Below are 25,952 nucleotides of genomic sequence, written 5' to 3'. Positions count from 1 at the left end.
GGAAAATAATGAAGAAACTCAACTCTAAGTAATTCTTATTAAGCAAACTCAATAATAATCCAAATCTAATAATCAAAAACTGAATTGTTAAAGGCTATAAGCATATATTTATAGCCCAAGACTCTTAGTCCTAAGATAACAATGAAATAAAGTTAATTTAGAAGTCTACGAAAGACAACTAAACCAAATAAAAGACTAACAAAGAAACCTAATTCAAATAAAGACTGAAAGAAAAGATAGAATAAATGACTAACAAAGAAACCTAATAAAAGACTAAAAGATAAGATAAGATAAGCCTTGAATTCCAATCTACATCATCCTCCCAAGGTTGGAGAGAATTCGCCCTCGAATTTGGACTATTTTTTCCACGGTCCTTTGGATGCCCTGTCAACTCGTTCCATTCTTCATTCCTCAAGATCAAGACAAGGCAACACCCCACAATAAGTGTGATGCTCTTTATCTTCGAAATATCTTGATGGTTGTTGCGAAGTCCCCACACACCACTTGGCAATTCTTCGGATTTGCCGTACTTCTCCCTTCGACGTGCCATGAAAATCTTCAAATAACTAGCAACAACCGCGTCATTTTTTGATAGAACATTCCCCTCCGCCAAATAGATCTCATCACAAATTTGGTTAGAAGAATTTGACAAAATAGCATCTATCCCAATGAAATCAACAAAGTCAATTGGCTCAACACTAAAATCAAAGACTTTATCTTCGGGGCTCTTATCAAGCACATGAAATGTAGAATTGTTGTCAAAAAGTGCAAAACTATCCGAAAGATTTACCTCTTCCAAGGGTTCCTCTTCTTCATGAAAAGTTGTAAAACTCTCCAAAAGACTTACCTCTTCCAAGGGTTCATCTTCTTCATGAAAAATTGCGATACTCTCTGAAAGGTTTACTTCTTCCACTTGTTCTCCCAATTCTTCAAGCTTTTTAGGACTCTTGATGTCGTGTGGATGATTAGGAACATTAGACGCCGACACTAAATCAAGTTGAGGTTGAATTTCTCGCAATGATGGCACCACTTTTGATAATTTTGCTCGGACCACGTCGACAAATCTTCCCAACAGCTCCTTTATTGGCCCCGATATCACTCCCTTGATGCCGCTTTCCTTGTCCGCCAGCTCTTGCTTGGCTACAAAGGATTGACCATCCCCTTGTGAGGGTTTTGGCTCCACCCATGGGCTATGTAGCAACGCCAATCTGGTTTTACCCAACATGAAGCTGTACGTGTTCTTTGTTTCATTATGGATAGCAGCTTTATCATCTTGCTATGGCTTGCCCAATAACAGGTGACATGTCTCCATGTCAACCACATCACACCACATAGTATCCCTATATTTAGCTCCAATAGAAAATGATACTAAACAACGTTTAGAAACTATTACATTGTTTCCTTTCGCAAGCCATTCTAATTGATAAGGAGTAAGATGTCTCTTGGTCTCAAGCCCTAGCTCCCGAACAGCTTCCTCCGAGACTACATTCATATCACTCATTCGATTGATGACAAGCTTGGCTACCTTGCCTCCTATGGTGCATGTAGTATGAAATTGTCGGTACGTACCTCCAATGTATCAGGACACCGATTGATGCTTGACCTTCGCCATCTCCCAAGACACCTTTTTTTTGTAGGTATTTTCTATTTTTTCTTTTTGGTTGTCGAGCTTGACGCCTGCATCTCGTGATATAGCATGGGCTTGTGCCGTTGGAAAATCCTTCCGCACTCAGCGCCCCGCATAAAGATTGACAGGTTCACCCTTGACGATAAATTTGTCTTTCGCCCCCGCGTATCTCGGTTTTGGTTGACGACGACGAACGCTCGGACCATCCATGTCGGCCAAGTGATCGGTAAGGACCCCGTGTTGGGTGCATGCACGCCCCTCCTTTCTCACGGTTAGACCACCAAACCTCTCCTCCATGTGCCGCAAACGAATCGCAGGTTGCTCCTTACGTGCTGCCTCTATGCACACGTGCACCTCGTTCATGTCTGCAAAGCGATTGCTCCTCCCCATTCATGGAAAGTAATTGAGCTATGATACCAACTGATGCAGCGTAGGATTGTGGTGAACAAGAAAACAGCAAGTTGAAGGGGTAAATATTCCTAAGATTGTGAGACTATCACAATAATCAAAGAAATCTTCTCAAATAATAGAGACTATCTATGCTTTAAGGGAAAATAATGAAAAAACTCAACTCTGAGTAATTCTTCTTAAACAAACTCAATAATAATCTAAATCTAATAATCAAAAACTAAATTGTTAAAAGCTATAAGCATATATTTATAGCCCAAGACTCCTAATCCTAAGATAACAATGAAATAAAGTTAATTTAGAAGTCTACGAAAGACAACTAAACCAAATAAAAGACTAACAAAGAAACCTAATTCAAATAAAGACTGAAAGATAAAATAGAATAAACGACTAACAAATCAACCATGTCACCATGTCAATATGGTGGCATCAAATCCCATCTTATATTGATGGTATTGTCAGGAAGGAGAGCTTTCTCTTCTCCTCTTGATTTTTCTCTTTATGAGCTCAATAATATTCTATAGATTCCCTTTCAAAAATATATATAATGGCAGCACAGTACCTTCCAACTTGGGTTGAATGTGGATTGTGGAAGATACGTGTATGCCATGGATAATGACAGAAGCACAGCTTGACAAGAGCATGTTTCTGCTATAAAGGTGTTGGCGATCGTAAGTGTGTACCGCACCACCAAGTATTTTAGGTAAGAGAGGGGTGAAACACAACATGCTGCTAAGAATTATACATAATTAATTACAACTAAAATATTAGAAACTAAATGCAACCCTTTTTAGATTATAGCAGCCTTCCACTCAAGTGATGATAATATAACTGTTTCCATGACAATATATATATAAAAAAATAGAAAAAAATATATTTTACTCCCTAAAGTTTCACCTCATTTATAATTTGGTCTCCAATATTTAAAAATTGACAATGTACTCCAACAAAGTATAAAAAATTTGCAATGTGACCCATCCGTTAAAGATTTTCGTCTAATTTAACCGAAAATTTCACACATGTGGCGCACGTGCATTTTTTTTTTTTTTTAATCTCTGATTTCCAAAATTGCCACATATTTTTTGATGGAATTCCAAAAATGTCCATAATTAATTAAAAAAACAAAAAACAAAATCAAGAAAAAATAATAATAATAAAATTTTGGGGTGGCCAGGGAGGTAAATGAGGTGGTCGAAACCACCCTAAAACCCATTGGGGGACGTGGCTCGGCCACCCTCAAATTGCCAGATTGGGGGTGGCGATCCACCCCCACAGCCTATGGGGTTGGTTCGGCCACCCCCAAGGAGCCAAATGGGGGTGACCAAAAGCACCCCCAAACCCTTTAACCCCCCCCCCCCATATGGTCAAGGGGTGGTCGAGCCAACCCCATATGGCAAAGGGGGTGGTTAGGCCACCCCCAAATTCCAACCCTATATATTGTTTGTTTTTTGTTAATTTGGCCCATGAGGGTGGCCGGAGCCATCCGCTTCAATTTTTTTTTAAAGGTTTAAATAATATTTTTTTATTTTATTTTGTTATTGTGAGAATACGTGTCTCATTTGTGGCTATTGGATTTCTTTAAAGAAATTCTAGCCATGAACTGAATATCAATGTTGGGATATGATGGATTGTGATTGGTTGGGCTTTTGTGACTTTGCTTATTTTTATTATTGATTTCTCTAGATTTTCATTTTGGTAATTTATTTTTTCATTGCGGTTCTTTTGGTTTTAAACTACATTTATGAGAACAAATATTTAACATATTCCAATTTTTACGGATTAAAAAATTTATTTGATATGTGGGTTTATGCTATTGAGTAAAGAAATATGGTTAGATAATCTTTTAAAAGACTTTTTGTATGAATTATAGTCCATAAAACCGGCCGATAGAGCAGATTATAGCTAGGCTAGTTTAATTAACTGATAAACACAGCACAACCAGTTACCGAAAACATTAAAGAAAACTTTAATTTTTATTATAGAACACAAAAGTTTTTTTTTTTCAAATTTTATTGTAATCCATAGCTTGGGGCGCTGAATTGGCCTTCGTTCCATTCGCCTTTAAAGGGAAGAGAGTGTACAATCAAAGCACATCAAAACACAAAATATATGAAAACAATATATATATATATATATATATATATATATATATATATATATATATATATATATATATCCCTGAAAAAGTTGTGGCCATGGCCATGGGCTTGGGTGGGAAGCTTTTGCAAATCATAGTCAGTGGTGTGATAATATTTGCAATTGTTGTGGCTGCATCATCTCCGACGTCCAAGCCTGGTATTGTCACTATTATACATGCATCTACAAAGCATTTTTTTTTTTTTTTTTAAAAAAAAAAACAGAGTTATTGACAATGAAATAGAAGTTGGAGGGGTATGAGTGCTTTTCACTAGGTTCTAATTAGTGAACTCTTCAATCAAAGGGAAATCAACAAACTTGATAGTGAATTTGGAAAATGTGTTTTCAAGAAGCTTGGATTTTTTTTTTTATCTCGTTTTTCTGCAGATTGGGTTTTCAAGCTTCAGATTGAATTTGGGATATGGGTTTTCAAGCATAACTGACACAATTTATTTGTTTGTTAGGAGGAGCCAAAATATTGAAGAGGCAGCGCTCTTTGATTACCGATAGGGCTGCTCTGTTGGCATTCAAAAAAACCATAACACTCGATCCAAACTCCGCCCTCGCTAACTGGGACGAGGCTGTTGATGTTTGCAACTTCACGCGTGTGACATGCAACAAACAACACCACCGTGTAGTACAACTCCAACTGAGTGGCACTCAACTTGTAGGCCTGCTTTCACCCTCCATTTCTAATCTCACCGGCCTTCGTAAACTGGTGCTGGTCGACAATCACTTTTTCGGAAGCATTCCGCCCGAGTTTTCCTCCCTTCGACATCTCCGCCATCTCCGGCTCCAGGGAAACAATCTACGTGGCTCAATACCAGACTCCTTAGCCCTTCTTTCCAAACTTACTTTATTACATATTAAGCGAAACAACATAAGCGGTACACTTCCACCTACCTTATTCTCCAACTGCACTTTGTTAGACAACATTGACTTCTCTGAAAACTTTCTGACAGGCAAAATTCCAGACGACACTACAAAAAAACCATTTTTTTATGACAGACGTTTTCTGACGTGTTCTAGTGTCCGACACGTCAGAAAACTTTTCATACGGGTCGTTTCTGACGCGTGTCGAGTGTCAGAAACATAGGTGTCAGGAAAAAAAAATTCCTGACGTGTCAGTGGGTAACATGTCAGGAATTTTTTCTGACATTGCATTTTTGTCACGTCAGAAAATTTCATGCCACGTCAGAAAAATTCTAACAGTGCAGTCCACGCAACGTGATAAAAATTTATCACGTTGCAGCTTGGACACCTCAGCATAATTTCTAACGTGGCATAAATGCCATGTTAGAATACGTCTGACGTAGCATAAATGCCACGTCAGACGTGGTGTTTCCACCACGTCAGAAAATTAGGTCTTTTTTTTTTTTTTTTTTTTTTTCCTGCTTTCCCTGATTGCTATCCCCGTTTCCAGATTGTTTTCTCTCACTGTTATGTTGTGTTCCAACATAACAGAGAAAACAATCTGGAAACACAACATAACAGTGTACAGATTTTTCTCTCACTGTTATTTTCTCTCAATGTGTACAGATTTTTCAGATTAATTCCAAATTATTTGAAACATTTGCAAATATTCTGGAATAATCAAAAAATCTGAAATATTTCCAATTTGGAACACATTTGAAATAATCAGGAACACACTTGATTATTTTCAAATAATCTGGATTGTTTCCAGATTATTTTCTCCAACAAACAATTTTTTTGTTCCAACATCGTTTTCCTGTACAAATTGAATTGGCAATTTCCAATTTCTTTCCTGAGTTCAATTTATTCCAGAATTCAATATATACAGTTTATACAATTCAATTTACTCCAGATTTCCCTGCTTGAATTCAATTTAATTTGTACAAAAAAAACCAATTTTCTCATGTCATCTTTCCTAAGGATGTACTAGGGAGAAAAACAAATGGCATGATAAAACCATTATAACATGTCCAAAAATTCAGTTACATATAATAGAATTCAACATTCAAATCTATCAACTCCTCATAAATAAATAGAGACATGCATGGAACAACTGATAGGTCATTGAGTCAATTCAATATGTCAAACCAAAATCGAAAACAAAATCAAAATCAAAATCATATCAAATCAAATCAAACCAAACTAATACGTCCTATGTCCAACCATACTTGGCAACAACATCCATGACCTCCTCATACCGCTATTTCCAAAGGTTTCCCAGATAGCTTGATGTATACTGACAACAACATCCACAAGTTTCTTCACAATCTGCGGTAAGAAATAAATTCAAAGAAAGATGTTACTCTATAAATAGAAAGAACTACTCTACTCTACTCTATCCTATGTAAGACAATACTGAATAAAGTATAAACTTTCCTCCATGGCCTAGCTTAATAAATCAGATTCAAGAATGTATAACTTCTTAAACTTGACATGCTAAATGGCCATATATATTCTTCTTATATTCCAATCCACCTATATAATTTTTGACCACTTATAAAGCAACAGTGAGGAACTCATAATTCAGACAACACATACAAATCATTAAAGTAAACAATAACATTCGATCGGAATCGTAAAATGCAGGCAATACATACGTAAGCGGTTGACAAACCCGAAAACCCTTAGTCTAACCAAAACTAGCGATTTACCATGAACGAAATATTAAACCTCAAACTTGACATGGTTACAAGAGACCCAACCTATATATTAAACCTCAAACTTGACATGGTTACAAGAGACCCAACCTATATATTAAACGTCAAACGAAGTATTGACTAAACATCCATTTAATGCAACTTACTATTTATCATATAGATATAATTATATCTATCACAAACATGCAGTCAATACGTCAATCATATACAAACAATAACTATTGTGAGCAAATATTGTTTTGTTTCACACAACTAAACAATAACAAAATATATAATATGTTTACCAACTACGAACTCACATACAAGGCTCAATCTAGGTCGATGGCTTCCTCATTCGACAACTTTTCCGCAATACCTGGAGATTATAAAACAATCAATCAAGAAGCAATAAGTGTCTTTCTTATCGGGAAGCAATAAGTACACTTATAAATCATCATCAATGCAATATCTATATATATATATCTTCCGACTGGAAAATAAGTTCCTTCTAAAATTAGACACAAACACAATGCTAACGTTTAGTAGTAGAAATAATAACAAACATTATCGAGGTCGCTATCAACACTAACAGCATAAAAAACAATACTAATTCCAACCTAATGTATCACCAAACCAATGAAGAACAAAACATTTTGCAACGTCATAAAATTCATACATACATATATATACTCAATAAAACCCAAAGCAAAAAAAACAAATTGCATTACCTGGTTCACTCCCCACTAACGATTTCACCACCAAACGGGCTGGAGATTCTTTTTCTGTTACATCTTTAACTCGAGTCGTATCGGATGAGGACCTCGACTGCAACATGTGCTCGAGTTGACGAAAACGTGCCTCGTACAAAGTGGTCATACTAGCCCGGGTCTCAGTTAGCCGCACAGCAACCTGTTGATCAACCTCCACTCGCTGTGCATCTAACAGCGCAGCTATCTCCGCCCTGTGCCTCTCCCGTTCAGCTTGCTGCGCCATTGCCTGCTCTCGCTGTGTCTCTAGCAGCGCATCCATCTCCTGCTTGTGCTTCTCCCGCTCAGCTTGTAGTGCAGTTTCTATCATTTCTGGGACACCAGAGCTCCCGGGAGGTTGTGAGCGTGGCGCGACTGGTCTATAGTAGGAGTGGATGCTACCGCGCACAGGTAGTATACCTGCTCCAACCTGGCGAACCCACCTGCGTACTCCGGCTTATTGCCCATCCCCTGTGCGTACGCATCGTCGGGCGCCCACCGTACGGTGCCCTCGGTGACAGATTGTGTAGCAGCCGAGTCAGTGGGAAGCAACTCCTTCATCCTCTCCTGTAAAGTACACATTAACAAAAGCAATTATAAATATTAAATTAAATTACAAAGAAATATACATTAACCAAAACATATCGGTTATTAGTAGCGTACACATCTTTCCTTGACCAAGTCATTTGGATATCTGCCAGTCTTCTTCACGTGTGTGTTGATGTAAGACTGCGCTCGTGTTGGCGGAATCCCGGTATTTATGAACTGCATACACAAATAAAACGTAAAAAATTAAAACATAAACACAATCAACATAAATTATATATATAACTGATCAAAAAACATACTTCTTCATGTGTAGCCCTGGCATAGCTCTTTGATCCGGTGCAGTGAGGCTCCTTGTTCTTCGACCGGATTCCTTTCATATATGCAGCATATTCCTACACAATTAACATTGTTAATATTTTAGGCTACACATTCATTTTAATAAAACTAAACAAAACTCACTAAAATGTGACTTACTTGATTCTCTGTCGAACACCATTTCTCCAATAATATATCCACGTCCTCTCTATTGTACGTGGATAATTGTCCTCCTTCCCTAGCCTTCACCGTCGCCAGAGTATCGTTCGATGTGATGTGAAGACTATGCTTCAAGTCATACCTCCAAGTCGTATGCTTGTTTCGCATATCAAGGAAAGCGTCCCGTTTTATGGCCGCGATATCGCAGTCAGGTGGGATATAGAAGTGCTTCTACATATATTCACACATATATATATATATATTCATTAACAATATTGTCCATCTATTTGAGATAAATATATGAATATATAAATCATTATCATAAATACAATAATTAATTGTCTTATAACATACCATCAATGCATCCCAAATATCTTCCTTCTTACGCTCTAATACCTTCTTCTACTCGTCGCTAATCCGGACATAAGTACTGCTCCTAACGAACACTCCGGTCATCCGTCTAAATTTGGAAGCACTTTGTCCCACAGGCTGCCACGCAGGGTTATACTCGCACACGATCCTCTGGCCATCCGGGATCTCCCACAACTTGTGGCATGACTTGACACTTAATATATGGTAGTGGGTGATGCCATCTTGATCTACACCTAATACATTAAGAATTTGAACAAGTTAGTTATTTAATTAAACTAACCACATATTAAAATTAAATAAAATACATATTCCGATATTTTAACACATGTACTTACTTATCGTCCGAACCTCATCCACCGCCAACGGGCGTGTAGCGGCATCATCGGAATGCGTGTCATGCGCGACACCATCCTCATCACCCTCAGTGCTATCCGGGGGCTGTGTCTCATCACTATCATCCACATGTACTCCGCTACTGGGGTATGGGTGCCGCTGGAAATGGCCATGGGAAACGATCCCCATATCGCTCAACGTCGTGAAGTCAAGCGTGAACGGTGTGGATGTGCCCGGCTCTGCCACATCAGAACGCTGAGGATCTACATGAATGTCATCACCACATCCCACGTCTCCGCCCTGCATCGGTATGCTCTTCCACATGATGTGGAAGTACCGGTCTATACCCTTCTGGCTCCATATTAGCCCGGGGGGACGAATGTAAATCATGGGCGGCGGATGTCAACCGTACGGTCGGTTGCCGCTGTGCTTTTCTCTTTCCCCTATAACTCATGTCTCCCTGCAAAATACGTTGCGAAACGAATTAGTCTTTAAAATAATTAAATAGGTACAAATATATGTAAAGTAATCACACTTTTAAAATTTTAAACATATACTAGTTACTCAATTAATTATATATCGTTTCCACAAACTACATATAAATTTTATGGCTAACCTAAAAAGCAATTATAAATTAATATAAATATTTCATTTAAAAGATAAACATGTTTCCAATTTTATTAAATGACATACGCTTCAATTGGTTCTAAGTCGGGTCGGACGTAATCGACATCATCAGGTGCGTTAACATGATCATGATTGGAACTCAAGAGGAGGGGCTCAATCTCGTGGTAGCTGCTACTAGAATCGTCGGACCCTTGACCCTGACCAACATCGTATACGTTTCTAGGTTTAGTCCTTACAGCGCAAGCCCAATCTGGGTTTCTTTCATCTTTGACGTAAAATACTTGGTCAACTTGTGAAGTTAGCACAAACGACTCATCCGTAATACTCTCTCCAGTGTGGATAAGGTTTTTGAAATTCACAAGCATTATGCCATACTCGTCAACCTTGTACCCCCTGTCCCTCGTGTTGTCCGCCCAATTACACTTGAACAAAACATACTTTGTCCTATCATAGTACTCAACCTCAATTATTTGGGTTACCTTCCCGTAATACGTTTCGCCATCAGTACTCGGCACACACACACCGCTATTTTGAGTCCTTTTCCCGATATCAGCTGGCAGAGTGCGAAACAACTTCCCATTAACCACATATCTGTTATAGTTGACTGCCCTTTCCTTTGGCCCCCTACAGTGCATTACCAGTTTCTCACCCAGCTTCTGTCTGCGTAGGTCGTCCAATCCATTGACCTGCGTATAATGGAGGGCAATATATGATTTGAAATTGGTGCATGTAGGATTTCTAAGGGAAACATGGATACACCTCATTTAACCAGTTAGAACACATTATTCTTACGTATTCACGATACCAATCGACAAATTGTTCGAAATGTTCGCTTTCCAACTGATTGTCCACTATTCGCCCTCTAAGCGTTTCCATGTGCATCCTACAATTTGAAATTAAATTCGATATAGTGCTTATCGAAATTAAGATTGTACAAGGAATGGTATGGCAAGTACTAGAGAGATGACTTACGTCCGTAGCGGTAAGAACTCGTCTGAGTTAAACAATATATATCGATGAATCTGTGCCAGTGTAATACGGTTGAGGATGACTCGTGTTCCCGCCCCCTTACAACCATCAGGGTTTCGTTGGGCCTTATTATGAAACGTCGGTGTGTCGTCCAAATACATCGAGCAAAATGTCACAAACTCAGTTGCTATGTAGCCCTCTGCAATACATCCCTCGGGAGCCGCTTTATTGCGCACATTAGATTTGAACCCCCCTAGGCTCCTGTATATGAAAATCAATCAACAATTGCAGTGATTCACTGTCTTTTATTCGTGGGAAAAAAATAATAATAATAACTTAACGATCAAACTTTACCTCTCAGCCGGATACATCCACCTATACTGAACTGGTCCACCCAGTATGCATTCACGGACAAGATGCACGACAACATGAACCATGCTCGTGAAAAAACTTGGGGAAATACTTGTTCCATCTTGCACAAAGTCACGCAGACTTCACTCTGGAGTCGGTTCAAATTATCTAGTGTCAGCGTAGTTGAACATATGCCCCGGAAGAATGTTCCCATCTCAACCAAAGGTCTGACCACGTTACCTTGGCAGTGACCCACGTAAAGCAATAGGTAGAAGTTGTTGCATCAGAATGTGATTGTCATGACTCTTCAAACCCGTCATCGTACTGTCTTTCAGTCGTACGCATCTGGAAATATTCGATGCATAACCATCGGGCACCCTCACATCCCGAAGCACTTTCAAGAAACTGATTTTATCTTCATTGGACATCGTGTGGCAAGCTGGGGGCATATAGTTTTTTCCATTCGTCGTAAATGGATGAAGTAGACGTCTCAATCCCATCTCTTGCAAGTCTTTACGAGCATCATAGTTGTCCTTTGTTTTCCCTTTTATGTTGAGTATTGTGCCAAGAATATTGTCCATCACATTTTTTTCTATGTGCATCACATCAAGGTTATGCCGTAGTAAATTATCCTTCCAATTCGGCAACCTAAAGAAAATACTCTTCTTCTTCCATAATACATTATTGCTCGCTTCTGGTCTTGTGTTGGGAGTACTCTTCTTCCGCTTCTCTCCCTGCTTCTTACTACTGTCTGGCTTTGACTTGCCGGCATCCTCATCCCCAAATGGCATCCCCTCTAACTGTCTTAGGATTTCATCCCCACTAAGCACATCGGGAGGACATTGTAGTTCCTGGTTGCCGTCAAAATTACTTTTGTTCTTCCTCCACGGATGATCCAAGGGCAAGTATTGCCTATGACCCATAAAACACCATTTGTGGCCGTGTTTTAACCATCGGGACCTGGTTGATTGCATACAGCAAGGACATGCCTTTACTCCCCTTGTAGACCATCCTGACAGATCTGCGTATGCCGGGAAATCATTAATTGTCCACATCAATTGTGCTCGCAACATAAAGTACGTTTTAGTGGAAACATCAAATGTGCGTACCCCTACATTCCATAATTCCTTCAACTCCTCAATTAAGGGCTGTAGGTAAACGTCTATATCCATTCCAGGTGAGCTCGGGCCTGGGATAATCAGGGATAATATGAAAGATGTTTGTTTCATGCACATCCAAGGAGGCAAGTTGTATGGCACAAGCATTACGGGCCAAGTGCTGTGTGATGTAGTAAGGTTCCCAAAAGGATTAAATCCATCTGAGGTTAGTCCAAGCCTTACATTCCTACTGTCCGCTGCAAATTCCGGATACAACTGATCAAATGACTTCCATGCTTCACCGTCGGCCGGATGCCTCAATTTGCCGTCCTTTGTGCGGTTCTCTGCATGCCACTTCATATGGGGCGATGTATACTGCGACATAAACAATCTCTGTAGTCTTGGTATGAGTGGAAACCACCGCAACACTTTTACTGGGCGTTTCTTACTTGACGATATGGGTTGACCGTCCTCGTCCAAATTAATGTCATCATTCCACTTAGATTTGCCACAAACTGTACATGAATCTAATTCTTTGTTGCCCTTCCAAAATAGCATGCAATCATTACGACAAGTCGGAATCTTTTCATAGCAGAGTCCCATGTCACTTAGATATTTTTTTGCCTCATAGGTATTAACTGGCAAACCTTCACTATCCACAGGCAACAATTGATTGATGAACTCAAGGAGAGATGAGAATATCTTGTTACTAATTCCACCAACACACTTCAAGTTGTATAGATGAACAGTTGCGCTCAACTTACTGTGTTTGGTCTGATCATGTAGCGGTGTTTTTGCCTCTTTAAGCAGCTCGTGATACTTTTGGGCATCTACCTCCTCTACATCCTCGACTACTATTTCTTCATCACCCTGCACAACGACCTGAGGTTCACAGTTGCCTTCTCTGACATCATGCATGCCAAACACATCACGCAACATAGCATGCATATTTCCACCCTGATCACCGCTTCCACCTGCTTCATATGTGGCTGGACGATTCAATGGAGATGGTTCAACATGGTCCCGGACAGGCTTCTCACAATGAAACATCCAATCTTTATATGTAGGAAGTATGCCTTTTCCCCCTGTCAAGTGTGCGAGAACTACGCCTGGGGGATAGCGCCAGTTAAGGCGACACACCTTACATGGGCAGTAAATCTTACCATCAGGTGTTGTGCAGTTCCCAACTGCAAAGTCAACAAACAATCTACAACCATCTCTGTATTCCTTCGTACCCCTAGGCTTTGTCATCCAACTCTTGTCCATTGTTGTCTATGGACATTACAGAGAAATATACACAACTTAAAAGTATTCAATAAACCAATACATATTAACTGGAATTTACATGCAAACTTAATTAGATGCTTTTATTGTTGGTAAATTGTTTTTGTCATGAAAATTTATGAAACTTAAACGAATTAATAGCTATTCCAAATGGGGACCATCTAATTTACATTATTTGATGTTGTTTAGCTATTAGCATTCTTCATACACATTCAGGTTCTATAACTTTTTCCCAAAAGTTCATATATATGCATTTGGTAGATGTTGAGGACCCTAGTCAAATAAAATAAATCTAGATTGGTTACGAAGTCAATATTTATATATATAGCATGGCTCGTATTAATAGGGCAAAACCTAAACAATATACAAATGTTACGCCATTCGTTTAATTAGGAGCTTAATTAAGCAATGTTGGAATAATAGGAAAATGCTAATTAAATAAGCTTAAGGTTATTTAATAGTGGTCGTCATTCTGCCGTTTCCTTTGTGTTTCAATAAGACTTGAAGTCTCCTAAGGTTAAACAAAGGTAGATTATATATGTCTAGTTCCATAAGAATATAATTGTTTGTGTGAAGCGTATTTACTTGTGGTTTTTATTATTAAACAAATTATAACTCAAAATGTTTTTTCGATTCTGAAATGTTTGATTAGTATCTGGCCATGTAAAATCTCTACCCTCTATTCTGCTTTTTTCAACCTATGTTTACTAAATGATAAAAGTTTTTTTAAAAATAATATTCTATTCTTTGATTAATATATATAATTTCAAATCACTCCCCCCCCCCCAAAAAAAAATTGTGTCTACTTGGTAAAAGTTATTATTATTTTTTTCTCCTTATATAATTGGAGCCTATATTTTGAAACCCTCAAAATATAGAGATCTTAAATATATAAATCCGGGGTGGGTTCAATCTTATAGGAAAAAATGAATTCAATAATTTTAGGATTAATCCTACAATACTTATCAAAAGCAGAAACAATCTCTAAGAAAAATAAAACAGGAAAAACTATTGGAGTGTTATTTCAATTACCTTTAGCAATGAGATAAATCTATTAGTTGTGGTCTTTGATATTATGGATGTAATTCTTTTTCTTTTTCTTTTTTTCTGCATTTTGTGAGGCTTGCTTTGTATTTGGTGTTGACTGACCAAAATTTATTTTATTGTTTATGATTGATAGATGATAGGACTGGTTCCTAACTTCTAATTTATCTATTTAGTCCATACATGTATACATACATGTATACATGGACAGTTTTCTTCCTTGGTGTTGTGTGAGCTCTAGTACACATGGATGCTTGACTAAGATATCTCATGCATATATAGTTGATACGTTGATTAAACCATTTGACCATGTAGTGATAGAGCTCCAATGGAAAAAGATGTCATGAGTTTTCGTACGTTGTTTTTTTTCCTTCAATTAGGTAGATAACCGCGGCATATTCTTGCAATTGATGGCAATCGTGAAGTCAAGAGCTTTGGCTTTTGAGCATAAACTAATAACTCTTTCTAAGTCCTATTTGTGGTCCATCTTTTCAAATCAAAATCTAAAGTCACTGATTTAAGCTAAGATGTATAGTTTCCTCAACAACAAAAAAAAGGCACTAATTGATAGATCCTCAATTAGGTTGTCACAAGAATTACTATCACCGTCAATGCATGGAATATTGATTTTCATGAGGTATATTACTCATAGACCCCCTTAAAAGTAATTTTTAATACTGTATTTGGAAAGTTATGAATTCTTGATATCAATGTTCATTTAGGCTGAAACCTTATCCTTATGAATTGATCTCATAGGTTTACCTCATTTCCTTTAATTTGCATCTTTCTTTTATAACATTAATAGTCGGAATTTATGGACAGGGAGTATATATACGGCCATATATATATATATATAGCAGGGAGTACTAGTAATTAACGAGAGAGTAAGCTATATATATATCAAAAACGAAATTAATTCATATATATGGAGTGAAGCTAGCATTATATTAATCCTCATGTAAATATATATATCAAATTCAAAATATTATACGAGATTAGCACAAACATCACCCAACCTAGCATGCAAACACCAAATCCAAACCAAACAAATAAATAAGTACAAGGATGCATGTACATATATATATACCTGCGAGGAGCTCGTGTAGGAGCTAAAAATGGAGGTAGCTAGAGAGGACGACGGGCGGCGGGTTCAGAAAATGCGCTGCGGGCGTTTTTTTGTAACAGTGCAATCGTGAATATATATAGCTTACACGAGAGAGAGAGTACCCGATGGAGAAGAGAAAAAAATGCTCAACTTAATAAAGGAAGACTTTGGGCAGAAGAAAAAAAAAATTCCCCAAGTTCAGCAATGGCGCTCGGAAGAAAGAAAGAAAAACAGAGGAATACAAGGCTGCAATATTGGGAGAACTGAGAGAGACGATCGAACAGAGAGAGAGGAAGTGCCTCCAGCTGGCCAGCTGGGGGAAAAGAAAGAAAAAAAAAATTCAAAAAAAAAAAAAACTTCCTTGCTTGTGAGACCTGCTAATTAAAGGGCATGGCCGTGGATAAGGACGCTGCTTGGCCTTGTAGTTGGAGAAAGCATAGCGTCCGCCCGTCATGAGTGTTTTGGCGTCGATGAAATCGGCGATGTATATATATATATATATAATACCTATAATTATAATTTAAATATCGATAAAACGATTATAATTTATATACAATATATAAATATATATATATAATTAGTCGATGGCGTTGTGCCGCGTCAATTTCCCCGGCGTGTGATGCGTCGAAAAATTCCCGGCGATGTGATACTTCCGTCGGGGTACTCTGACGTCAGTAAAGTCTACGTGGCCTATCGGGTACATTTTAAGAAAAATGGAACCAAACCTCTGACGTTATGTATTTCTTTGTCGATTTTTTCCGACGTGTGAATGGCTATACGATGGAAAAATTTCCACGGCGATTTTATATATAAGCGTCCGGAGAAGTCTGAAGGTAGCAAAAATTTAATCTTTAGCAACTGCATTCGGTAATCCATTTTGTAGTGCAAGATTGGAAACTGTCCTTCTCTTTGGAGTCATTCTGTATAATAACCAATTTACTGGACAACTTCCTTTGTCTTTAACTAATGCTTCATTATTGTACAACCTTGATGTGGAGGACAATCATTTTTCTGGTGACCTGCCTTCAGAGTTTGTAAGGAAGCAGCCCAACCTTACTTATCTCCAATTATCATATAATTGGATGAAAAGTCATGATGGCAACACCAATCTTGATCCATTCTTCACTGCCCTTGGAAACTGCACTCATCTAGAGGAGCTCGAACTTGCCGGCATGGGCCTCGGGGGACAATTGCCGATTTCCGTAACTTCCTGTCACCCTATCAGTTATTGACCTACGGGAAAACCATATCTTCGGATCAATTCCTCCAAATTTATGGAAACTTTCCCACCTTATAAATCTGAACTTGGCATCCAATCTTTTAAACGGAACCAAACCTGCAGAGATGAGTAACTTGTCAAGATTGGACCAGCTTTTCTTATCACACAACTTTTTCCCTGGCGCAATTCCTTCAGCATTAGGCAAGATTCATCATCTGGGTCTGCTAGACCTATCACACAACAAATTCTCTGGTGAAATCCCAGAAAGTTTAGGAAAGTTGGTTCGACTAAATTCTCTGTTTCTCAACAACAACCTTCTCTCAGGAACAATACCTCCAACTTTGGCAAAGTGCACAGAGCTATACAAGCTTGATTTATCATATAATAGATTGACAGGACGTATCCCTTCAGAGATTGCAGGTCTGCGTGAGAACAGAATTTTCATAAATCTTTCACACAATCATTTTGAAGGGCCTTTGCATCAAGCTTAGCAAGCTGGAAAATGTGCAAGAGATCGATCTCTCTTCGAACAAACTTAATGGAACTATTTTTCCTCAGATATCCAGCTGCATTGCGCTGAGGATGTTAAATCTCTCAGCCAACTCTCTTGAAGGGCATCTTCCAGAATCCACAGGGGAACTACGAAACCTCGAGGTGCTTGATCTTTCACGAAACAACTTATCTGGAATGATTCCAGTAAGCCTCAGTAAAACTCAATCGCTCACCTATCTAAATCTTTCCTTCAACAACTTTGAAGGGTCGATTCCCACTGGTGGCATCTTCGATTCCGTAACAAATATGTCCTTCTTGGAGAATCGCCGACTCTGCACGACAGTACTAGGCAGAGTTGCTGGCATTCCAATTTGCCGTCAAAAGAGACGTTGGCTTGATTCACGTGTGTTTTTGATTGTATTTGTCTAGGGAGTATTCATATCAGTACTCTTATCAACAATATGTGTTGTGATTCTCCCTCAGAAGACTGAACCAGTAACCAACCAAACTACCCCAGAACTAATGTACAATTTCCCAAGAATCACCCATAAAGAATTATCAGATGTGACGGCAAAATTCGACGAGCGGAATCTGATTGGGTCGGGCAGCCATGGACGTGTGTACAGGGGAGTTCTTCCAGACAGAACAACCATTGCAGTCAAGGTGTTAAATGTGCAATCTGGAAACTCAACAAAGAGTTTTACCAGAGAATGCCAAGTCTTGAAGAGGATCCGTCACAGGAACCTGATAAGGATTATAACAGCATGCAGTCAACCTGATTTCAAAGCTCTGGTTCTTCCATATATGGCGAATGGGAGCTTGGATAGCTGTCTGTATACGGGTTCGGATTCTTCAGATTTGAGTCTCATCCAGAGGGTGAACATTTGCAGTGACATAGCTGAAGGGATGGCCTATCTGCATCATCACTCCCCTGTCAGAGTCATTCACTGTGATCTGTGTTGAAATTGTGTGTTACAAACATTTTTTTTTTTTTTTTTTTTTTTTGAGGAAAAATCAACTTTTCATTAGAATATCACGTGCCAAGAGCAATATGCTCCAGCACAAGAGTCTCTTCAATACAAGCAGGAGGCTCATGCCAAATTTGATCCACTGCATGTCGTACAGCGTATTTAGAAAGGAGATGTGCAGCCTTATTCCCCTCTCTTTTCACAAAAGTCATCCGCCACTGGTCCAACTCCTGAAGCTCCACCTTGATGTCCTCTATAACGTGTCCCAAGCTACTTCTATCTGCTAGTGCGCAGTTGACAGCATCAATAATACATTTTGCATCTCCCTCCAGATGAACATGAGTGAGTCCCAAATCCTTGCACTGCCGAATAGCCAATAGAGCAGCCATGGCTTCAGCCCCAGCCGGAGGAAGATTCCCCGGCTTGACCCCACACCGAGCTGCTAGTAAACCTCCAGTCTGGTCTCGAATAACAACACCCAAGCCCATGCGACCAGCCTTAGTATCCAGAGAAGCGTCCCAATTTGCTTTGAACCAGCCCGGACTAGGAGCCATCCAAACATTCACCCGTTGATGTTCCCTGACCAGAGTATCCTCGTCCCCCTTCGTCTGAGCTTTTTTAAAATCTTCCACAGCCCGTTCAGCTTGTAACAACATTGCTTGTGGGTGGGAGAAAGGTCCTCCGTGCAGGACTTCATTCCGTCGCAACCAAAGACGTCTAGCCAATCCTGCAAACAGAGCCATTTCTTCAATACTACACTTGCTAAACATTCCTTCAACCACTTGCAAGAAACTCGGCCCAGTAAAATTGCTCTTTTGAAATTTTTTTCCTCCCATACCCCACAAGTCCATCGCTGCTGGACAGTGCCACAAAACGTGAAACCCAGTTTCCACCATATAACCACACAGCGGACAGGCAGGGTCTGTAATGATTTTTCTCTTGTGCAAATTCTCACGAGTGGGTAAGATATCATGACATGCTCGCCACAAGAAATTCTTTTCGGTATTAGGAATTGGCAAAGCCCATAATTTACGCCAGATGTCATTTCCCCTGTTAGAGGAGCATTCGGCCATGCTCTGGGAAGTAAGCTCTTTCTGTAAGAAATAAGCACTCCTCACTGAAAAAACCCCATTTGCTGTCCCCCTCCATATGAGCATATCTGGCTGATTTGTACTACTGAGAGGAATTGTTTGAATTAGAAGAGCTTCCTCCTTCGAAAATATTTGTTCCAGAAGGGGTACATTCCACCATTTCAAGTCTGTATCAATGAGCTCCCTGACAGTAGCTTCCGAATGTAACACCCGGGTAGGAGAGCATACACGATAAGTGCTTGGATTTGGCAACCACCGGTCCTTCCAAATCCGAATTTGGGAGCCATTCCCGACCCGCCAGATTAATCCCTCTTTTAGTAGAGCACATGAGCTATGAATGCTCCTCCATGCGAAGGAAGGTCTTCGCCCCACTCTAGCATCCAACAGAGAAGCATTTGGGTAATACTTTGCTCGCATGATCTGAGCTACTAAACTGTCTGGCTGATTCCATAAACGCCAACTTTGCTTTGCCAAGAGGGCTCTATTGAAGCAATTGAAATCCCGGAAGCCCATACCACCCTTAGCTTTAGAAAGACCCATCTTTGTCCATGGCATCCAGTTAATCCGATTCTCCCTTTCTTGGTGACCCCACCAAAATTTTCTCATTTGGGAATTAATATCAGAGCAAAGAGATTTAGGTAAAAGGAAAATGCTCATACAGTAAGTGGGAATGGCTTGTATCACTGCTTTTAGTAAGATTTCCTTACCAGCTTGGGATAAAAATTTCAATTTCCAATCCTGCAATCGCTTCCACACTCGATCAATTATGCCTTTAAAAGCAGTTGTCCTTGATTTACCCACCAAAGCTGGGAGGCCTAAATATGTATCATAGCGTTGATTAGCTGGTATGCCTGAGACCGCCAAAATAGCCTCCTTGTCCTCCAATGTAGTATTTCTACTAAAAAAGAGAGACGTTTTGTTGTTATTGAGACGTTGGCCCGACGCAGATTCGTAAATTCTCAACAAATTCGTCAGGTTGTCCCATTGTGGAATAGTAGCCCTACAAAAAAGAAGACTCTCATCTGCAAAGAAAAGGTGGCTTATCCGGGGACCCCATTTAGAAGTTGGGACCCCCATCAAAACCCCTTCTCTATTTGCTTTCTCAATCATAGAGCTAAGGGCCTCTGCACATAAGAGAAACAAGTATGGAGAAATGGGGTCTCCTTGTCTTAAGCCCCTTTCCGGAATAATCTTTCCACATTGCTCACCATTCACCACAACTGCGTACTGGACTGTAGTTACGCACATCATGATGAGCTTAATCCACCTCGGATCAAACCCCATACGTGCCATAACCGCCTCCAAAAATCTCCACTCCACCCGATCATATGCCTTGCTCATATCCAGTTTCACCGCCATAAATTTATTCTTACCCTGTAAACGTGTGTGCATAGTATGGAGAGTCTCATATGCTGCCAACACGTTATCTGTGATTAATCTCCCTGGGATAAAAGCACTTTGAACGGGGGATATAATAAAGGACAGAATTTTTTTAAGTCTATTTGCAAGTACTTTGGAAATCAACTTGTAGATGACATTACAAAGGCTAATCGGTCTATATTCAGTGACACATGTAGGGTTTTTCAGCTTCGGAATTAGAGCAATATTTTGTCAAATTCAGAAAAGGAGGCATAATACTCGAATTTAGTGTGCTGAGAATAGCTCGACAAATATCATTACCCATAATATCCCAATTTGCTTGGAAGAAGCCCGCTGTGAAACCATCGGGGCCTGGGGCCTCTGGGGGCGCCATGGAATGGAGTGCAATCCAAATTTCCTCCTCAGTAAAAGGCTTCAGCAGGGAACTATTCATTTCCTCCGAAACTCGCTGTTCCAGAGATTGTAAACACAGCTCCATATCTCCTGCACTATCAGTGGTGAATAAACCAACAAAGTAGTTTATAAAAGCCATTTTTACCTCCTCGGGATCCGAGCAGTGAACACCTTCAGCAGCAGTGATACTTGAGATGCGGTTTGCTTTCTTGCGTAGGTTGGCACATGCGTGATAGAAGCGGGTGTTGCGGTCTCCACTCTTGAGCCATTCAGATTTTGCCCGTTGCTGCCATTTAATATCCTCTTTATCAAGCAAGACTTGCAATTCTAATTGGACAGCATGGAATTCCTCCCAATTTCCTTCTTCTTCCCCTCCTTGTAATTCACGAAATCTCCTTTGCAAGCGGAGAATATTTTCCTGCCTGGGCCTATGTTGGTTCTTTTGCCATCTCAACAAGTCATGCTGACACCTATCAATTTTTGTTTTAAATATCTTCCAACCATTTCCTTCATCAAGACGCTGTTCCCAAGCCTCTCTCAAAATGTCTTTGTATCCTTCGTCTAGTCGCCATTTTTCCTCATATTTGAAATGGGACCGCCCCCTTCTGCCTCCATTCACCTCAGTTAGACACAGCAACAAGGGTGTGTGGTCTGAGCCAGTAACCACATCCATAATCACCTCTGCTAGAGGAAATAAATTCCTCCATTCAATATTTGCCAACCCCCTGTCCAACCGCTCCTTAATGAAATCCATACCGTCCCGACAATTTGTCCATGTAAATTTCGGACCCTTATAGCCCAAATCTGAGAGTTCGCAGTGCTCTATTGTTCGTTTGAAAGCAATCATTTGGCTATTCGGACGACCCCTTCCACCCCATTTTTCTGATTGCATCACCACCTCATTGAAATCCCCTATACATACCCAAGCGATTGGATTTAGGCTAGCTATATGCCTCAATAATGCCCAAGCTTCATGTCATTTTGAAACTTCCGGATGACCGTAAAAACCAGTAAATTTCCACGGCTCCTCTCCCTCTGAAACTTTAACCAAACCATTAATATGGCGTTGGCTAAAATTTTGGATTTCGACATGAGTCTCGTCTCCCCAAAGTAAGGCTAGCCCCCCACCTCGTCCCACACAATCCACAACGAACATGCTGGAAAAACCCAACTTGAGCCGAATAAACTCCATTTTAATTGTCCGTAATTTTGTCTCCATTAGGAAGACCATAGAGGGTTTCTTATGTATCACCAAACGGTGAAGTTCTCGAACTGTCCGAAGGTTCCCAAGCCCTCGGCAGTTCCAGCTTAGAATCTTCATTGCGGTCGGCGGGGCTGCACCGCAGCCGCCGCCATCCCCGAACCGTTTATTGTTTCAGCTCTGCCATTCATTTTTCGTTCTTTTGAAGCTGGATCCGTTTTTAATAAGTCTCCCCGTACGTCCCTTTTTTTCCATGGGCCAGATGCTTGATGGAGAAAATTTTCTTTTTCTCCCTCCGGAGCCTTTCGCTTCCATGTTATCCTTTCTGTCCAATTTTTTTCCGTAACTCCTTTTTGCGACTTGAGTGGCCTGCATTGTACGTTCCGCATCCGAAATCATGGGTCCTGAGAATGATGTTCTTGGGCTTTTAATTGGGCCACCTTCGCCCACAGATGATCTCCCCTTCTTGTTCTCCGGTAGAGGCCCATTACTAGGCGAATTAACCAAAGTAGCTCCAAATTGGAAAGAGGACTTATGGCCATCATCAATTCCCACATGATTTTTTCCTTCTGAGTGACGGCGAGAATCACTCCCTTTATTGAGGAAACTTCCAACTGTTGCACTTCCATTCAAAAAATCCTCATTTGACTTTCTCCTGCCCTTATTCAAATATTCTCGATCTCCTTGATATCCGCCAGCTCCATCATGGTCATCCGGAAATTCATGCATTCCATAATTAGACTTAGGATTCCCTCCTTGCGCCGGAGATGCTGTGTCTCCCCCCTGCTTCTCAGACCCCCCGTCGGCTAAGTCCTCATCCTCCGATTGAATACCCCTCTCCCGTCGTGGCTCCTTTGCAGAAACTTTCGACGGTCTGTTGTGGGTTTTTTCCCCTCGTCGTGTAGGGGAATCTGCTCGTAACCACATACCATACGGAGGCTTTTCTTGGTTTCGCAAAGAGGTTTTCCGTGGACATCCCGTCTTGCCATGACAAATAATCCCACATGTGAAGCAGAGTTTTGGGAGATGTTCATATTGGAAAGTAATCCAGACGCATTTCCCTTGGATATTGATTTTCCTACCTCTTGGAAGAGGTTTTGACAGATCAAGGAGAATTTTTACACGTAAAAATTCGCCCCAACCAATCCCGTTTGCATCCGTATCCACCATCTCCACTTCACCAACTGTTTCGCCAATCCTACGTCCAATAGCTTGCCCCATACAACCCAATGGCAAATCAATCATACGCACCCAGAAAGACGCCTTTTCAAAAGTGTATTTCGAAGGAGAGATAGTGCCATCGAAATCTTCCACTAGGAATAGATTTCCTTCGAACACCCATGGTCTTCCGTCCAAAACTCGCTCCTTGTCCCGCATATTTGTGAATTCAATCACGAATAAGTTATCGCCGAGGACTTTGAAAGACATATTTCCATATAGTTTCCACCACCGCTTAAGGGTATTCCGGATAGTCTCTTTGCTTACCATCCGATTTGCTACCAATTTTGCCACAATGCAAGCTTTCCCATATGACACCACATCTTGAAATTCCCCCATGGGGATCAGGATTTCCGCTTCTTCATCCTCCGTGAATGAAATATTTTCCATTAGATCTGGCATATTGTCCACCATTCTTGTGAAAATTGCACTCACAACTTTACTTTCACAGTCGTATACGGCTGGAAAAACTGATCCTTCTCCTCTAAGGGTTACCTCTAGAGAAAACTCAATCGAAAGGAAAAACTTTCTAAACAACCCAACAGACACCGTTTCCAGAATTTCTGATTTCTCCTAAATGGATTACCGGACAATAGAATGCGCCACCTCAAAGGCTACCCATTCCATTGTCCCCATAAGGTTCTTCGAAATAGGAATTCTCAGAGAGAGATGTTGAATGAGAGTACATTTAGATGAGATGAACGGCTGAGATTTATTACAAACATTTTTATTTACTCTTTATTTTCTTTGACTTTAATTTCTTATTGACCGTTTGCATTCAATCTCTTAAACATCTTACCGTTTGATAATGAGTTTTTATGAAAGCAAAAAATCAGTTTTAACACTTATGACCGTTGGTCATTAAAGTCAATTTGTTTTCCATACGTTTTTTGACAATGAATCATTAAAGTCATTGAATTTTCTTTAACTGTTTGTGACCGTTTTACCCACTTTAACACTTGGTTATGAGCTTTAAGACAAAACCCAACTTCCTATGTCTATATATATTCTCAATTTTCCAAGACAAGGCGTGTCTTACAAAAAAAAAAAGAGTAACATAGTTCTTATTGTTTTTTAACTTTTGTGTCTATACAAAAGTTTTGTTCCAATATATTATCTTTCTATGGAATAGCAATATAGAGAATATTTTTGTTTCATTTTCCATCATATTTTTCAAGCAAATTAAAGTGTTGTTCTACTAGTCTTCGTTATTAGAAGTGCGTCCTTAACGAAGGTAGACGCTATTGTCTAATCCTGGGAGGTTGCGTGTCAAATGATCCGATTGCACCGAGTTATACACTCCGGGAGGCACGAATCAACCTTTAAGGACAACACTCATGTGTGATTCTATAGTATTGTGAGATCTTTCCATACTCTATCTTCAACTCTTGTATTTTATTTATTTTATTGTTAATATTCATATTGTAATTATTTTATATCAATAAGAATTTGTGCACCATCCAAAACTATTTCCAACAATCTGAAGCCAAGCAATGTTCTTCTGAACGATGACATGACAGCTCTTGTTTCTGATTTTGGGATATCAAAGTTCGTTATGACTGCCGGAGGGGGGAAATGATGGAGCTGTCGAAATGGGAAACTCTACTGCAAATATGTTATGTGGATCTATTGGATACATCGCACCAGGTAAATATTTCTCCATTGTCTTTGCATCTTGAATCTTGGTTTGTTTCGAAATAAAATGTTTATAATTTTTCGATATTTCAAAAAATTTCTAACGCAGAGTATGGTTTTGGATCAAGCCCATCTACGAAAGGAGATGTTTATAGCTTTGGGATTCTAGTGCTTGAGATGATGACAAGAAAAAGACCAACAGACGACATGTTTGTTGGTGGGCTAAGCCTGCACAAATGGGTGAAGAGTCATCTCTATGGAAGGGTGGAAAGAGTGGTAGATCCTTCTTTGGTGGCAGCTTTAAGGGATATATCCCCCGGAGTAAAGAAAATGAATGAAGTTGCCATTGGAGAGTTAATTGAGTTGGGTATTCTTTGCACACAGGAGTCCTCATTTACTCGGCCTACAATGCTTGATGCAGCCGATGACCTGGATCGGCTCAAGAGATACCTTGCAGGGGACACTACAGTAACATATCACTGGTCTAGCTAAATCAGAGATTAGAATGATATTGAAATCCTACAGTAAAAATATATGTTGTTAGAGAAAAGTTTGTAAGCATTTGCCCCCCACCAAATCAACGTAATTGTTGTACTATGTAGTGGTTACTGTTCAAACGTCACA

General features: G+C 39.8%; 1 pseudogene; it reads left to right on the top strand.

The window, feature by feature from the left end:
* Window positions 1-4,230: 4,230 nt before the first annotated feature.
* LOC132188015 (putative leucine-rich repeat receptor-like serine/threonine-protein kinase At2g24130) lies at window positions 4,231-25,820 on the top strand (annotated as a pseudogene).
* Window positions 25,821-25,952: the final 132 nt, after the last annotated feature.

Source organism: Corylus avellana, chromosome ca7 (genome assembly GCF_901000735.1).
Source record: "Corylus avellana chromosome ca7, CavTom2PMs-1.0".
Classification (NCBI taxonomy): Eukaryota; Viridiplantae; Streptophyta; class Magnoliopsida; order Fagales; family Betulaceae; genus Corylus; species Corylus avellana.
Note: the sequence above shows the minus strand (reverse complement) of the source record. Positions and strands in the feature narration are given on the sequence as shown.